The sequence below is a fragment of the Pteropus medius genome, unplaced genomic scaffold (assembly GCF_902729225.1).
Source record: "Pteropus medius unplaced genomic scaffold, Ma_sr-lr_union100, whole genome shotgun sequence".
Lineage (NCBI taxonomy): Eukaryota > Metazoa > Chordata > Mammalia > Chiroptera > Pteropodidae > Pteropus > Pteropus medius.
Genome location: NW_024344240.1, coordinates 21,744,498 through 21,748,551, shown reverse-complemented (window position 1 = coordinate 21,748,551; position 4,054 = coordinate 21,744,498). Strand labels below are relative to the sequence as shown.

Sequence of the window (4,054 nt, the reverse complement as noted above, 5' to 3'; positions counted from 1 at the left end):
CAGAAGAACTAAAGGAAAGAAGGGGGATATTGTCCCCTTCCCCACACTTATCTGTAAAATGTAGTTAAGGACAGAACCTACCGGATGAGGTTGTTGTGGGAAGTAAATGAGCTTATTCAGGTTAAAAACACACACACATTTTACAGTGCCTACAATGTCAGGATAGAAGAAAGTGTGAGATAGAAGGAGGGAGAAAGGCAGGGAGGAAAAGAGAGAAAAGAGAGAAGTGAGGAGAGGAGAGGAGAGGAGAGGAGAAAAACCATACTTTCCTTTTCTTCTGGAGTCAATGGACCATCGCCTCATCTTAGATGAACATTCTTATAAACTTCCTTAAAGACAAAATTTTGTGTAAAAATGACATCAAGATCATGGAAAGGACAAAGTCAGTTAATCTTTTCAGGTCCACTGTGTAAATTTATTAGCCGAATTCTGATTTCTATTAGAAATAGGACATTTTCAAGATGGAAGGGGCTGTGGAAATCACCCTGTCCAACCTGCATGCTTTTCTGCTAAGAAAACGGCCACCGGCAAGAGCCTAGTCTGTGGCAGAATCCAGACTGGAAAGTTTTCTGCCCAGAACTCTTACCCTCCTGCATATCACTGTTCCAGGTTTGGGAAGGACATTAGAAAACCCTAATACTCAGAGAGTAACTTCCAACATGAGAACAGGAAGAGGTTACTAAATTATTATTTTTTTCTTGCCCAAAAAGCAACTATAATGTTTGGTCAAAACCATAAAAAACAATTATTTCAGCACTCTGGAAATTGACTGGAGACATGCAATACTGAGAAGTGTTTGTTCATGAAAACTACTGAATTTTGAATAAAGACAGCACCAACATGTGGTGTTTTTGTCTGGAACTGTCCCCATCTCCTGCACTTTGTTGTTTGCTAGTTCAGTCAGGGCAGGTTGTAAAAACCAACAGCTTTTTGTCACTGCCAGAGTGGTCTGACTTGATTTGGAGCATCATCAGTTTAAACAGTGATCTCAGAAGCAAGTAGACAGAGAGGGCTAGCAGCTCTGCTAGCCTAAAATTGCAGAGCAAACAATGGACTGGGGCTTACCCGGAAACTTAACAGGGAATTGAGAAAGGTGAAGCAGCCAAAGGGAGATGGAAGAACTCTCCACATTTCCTGGGTTGACCAAGGTTTTTGTGCATATGCTATAGAGACTGGAGCATCCCAAGTCACCCATGAATCCCTGGCTAATGCCAGTGGAACTGATCCATGTGTACAGTGGAGATGCAAGGACTTGATGGAAAATAGAAGCCTAGGCAGACTTAAAAACAAAAGCTTAGTCTACAGTCATACCACCCTGAACAAGCCCGATCCCATCTGATCTCGGAAGCTAAGCAGGGTCGGGCCTGGTTAGTATTTGGATGGGAGACCACTTAGGAAGACCACATGCTATAGGTGTAAAAAAAATTTAAAAATAAGGGATTGTAAGCTGACCAAGGGTTGCCTCCCCTAAAACAAACAAACAAACAACAACGACAAAAACAAAGGCTTGACATTTGAATGTGTCCCCCATCTCACACCCATAGATCTATCAGCAAAGAATGGACACCTTACTGGCTCAAGGTATTTTAATACAACCTCTGGCCAATCTTTGGCTGAACGCTAATCTAGGCATACACAGGGGTGACTATAGGAAGCTAAGCTTAAGAATGAAAAGCAAGAAAAACAAAACAACAGAGATATCCATGGATACACATTGCAGAGGAGGCAGACTTCATAGATTTTGGTCAGGCAAGCTATTGAACAAACACACAAACAACAGCAATAACAATACTCAGGGGGAAATGAGAATACATAGTTGCTAAAATATACTATGTAAAATGTTCAGTTTTCAACAAAGAAATTATAAAACAAGTAAAGCAATAAGAAAGTGTGACCATACTCAGAAAATAAAAGCAGTCAACAGAAACTATCTCTGTGCGTCCCTAAGATGTTGGGTTTATGAGAATAAGTCTTTAAAGCAGCTCTTATAAATAAGTTTAAGGAAATAAAAGAAACTATGTTCAAAAATTTAAGTGAAGTATGATAACAATGATGAAATAAATTTAAAAATTTCAATAAAAAGATATAAATTACACAGGTGAATCAATTTCTGAAACAATGGAGGCCACAAGGCAGTGGAATGACATATTTAAAGTGTTGAAAAATATCTGTGAACCAAAAACATCCAGCAAAACCATCCTTCACAAATGAAGGCAAAGTAGATATTCCCAGATAACCAAAGAGCAAAAGAATGTTTACAGTAAGAATGAAGAAGTCCAGAAATGATAAATATATGGGTAAATATAAAAGACTATAAATCTATTTTCTCATTTCTTTTAACCTTTTTTAAAAAAACAATATTGTATAAAGCAAAAGTTGTAACACTGTATTGTTGAGTATACATCATATGCAGAAATACATACAATGTTAATGGAACAAATGAGGTAAGAGGGAAAAAAGTATGTTGGAACAAAGTTTCTAGAATTAATTTAGTATTATTCTGAATTAGATTATGGTAAATTGAGATGCGTACTGTAATACCTAGAGCAACCACTAAGAAAATAACTTTAAAAATGTAGCAATAAAATCAACAGAGAAGTTAAAATGACTCATTAAAAATATCTATTTAACACAAAAGAAGGAAGTAAGGGAGGGGAGAGAAATAAAAAAGAGAAAAATAGAAAACAAATAGCAAAATAGCAGATATAAATTCAGCCATATCAGTAATTATACTAAATATAAATGAACTGTTATGATATTGTGATTTATAATAAATCTATATTTGGTCTTTGCCCAGGGTTCCTGACTCATAGCTCCTGAACCCTTGGAATTTTCTAACCAATCAAAGCAATAGGAACATCTTTTATTATAATATTTGGTCTTTTGCCCTCAGTTTCCAAAATTGCTTCAGAGCCATAAAGGTGAGATGGGTATCCTGTTATTCATAACAAACTCCTTTCCACCACAGTTGGGTTTATGTAAGTGAAGCTGACTTTTGGAAATTCCCTAAAGATGGGGGACCTGGTTGCCAGGGGAACCAACTATAATTAGAGTTTTGGAACTTTCAGTCCCACCCTCTGATCTCTGGACAGGAAAAAGGGATTGGAGGTTGAATCAGCCACCAGCGGCCGATGCTTTAATCAGACATGCCTGTGTAATGAAGCCTCCATAAAAACCCAAAAGGACAGGGTTTGGAGAACTTCCAGGCTGGGAACTAGAAACTCCCACATGCCACCAAACCAGGCCTTAAACTCCACAAGGACAAAAGCTCCTTTTTTGGGGACCTGGCCCTATGCATCTATTGATTTGTATCCTTTAATTATCTTTGTAATAAACCAGTAATCTAGAGAGTAAACTGGTTTCCTGAGTTCTATGAGCTGTTCTAGTAAATTAATTGAAGCCACTAAGGGGATCGTGGTAATCTCTGATTTACAGTCAATCTGTCAAAAGCACAAGTAACAACTTGGACTTGTGACTGGCATCTAAAGTGGGGGCAGTCTTGTGGGACTGCGCTTTTAACCTATGGAATCTGATGCTATCTCCAGGTAGATAGTGTCAGAATTGAGTTGAATTGTAGGACACCCATCTGGTGTTGGAAAATTGCTTGGTAGTGTGGGGGGAAAAAATCCCATATACTGAAATTGGGTGCAGAACTGTAACTAAATATTCCACTTAAAAGGTGTAGATTGTCAGACTGAATAAAAAAGAGCAAGACAAGACTATATGCTGTCAATAAGAAAAGTAGCTTAGATTCAAAGAAACAAAGATATTAAAAATAAAAGAAGGAATTTCAGTTTCAGCTAAGACATGTAAATAACTTAAAATTCATCACTTCCATCCTTACAGGATAAAAGCTGAACAAACTGAAAATAAATGATTTCTCTTAGACCCATCAGAAAATTGATGTCATAGGGCAAAGCACCCCCCTGAAACCCAGGGAGACACAGAGAACACAGAGAATCACAGCCTTGATCAGCTTACCTAGAGAAGGAGCTGCTACAGCCATAAAATGGTAGGAATACTTACGTGGTAATTTTGATGAATTGCTGGAGGC

At 37.9% G+C, this 4,054-nt stretch overlaps 1 pseudogene; it reads left to right on the top strand.

The window, feature by feature from the left end:
• Positions 1–1,297: 1,297 nt before the first annotated feature.
• Positions 1,298–1,416, top strand: LOC120607474 (uncharacterized; annotated as a pseudogene).
• The last annotated feature ends 2,638 nt before the right edge of the window (positions 1,417–4,054 follow it).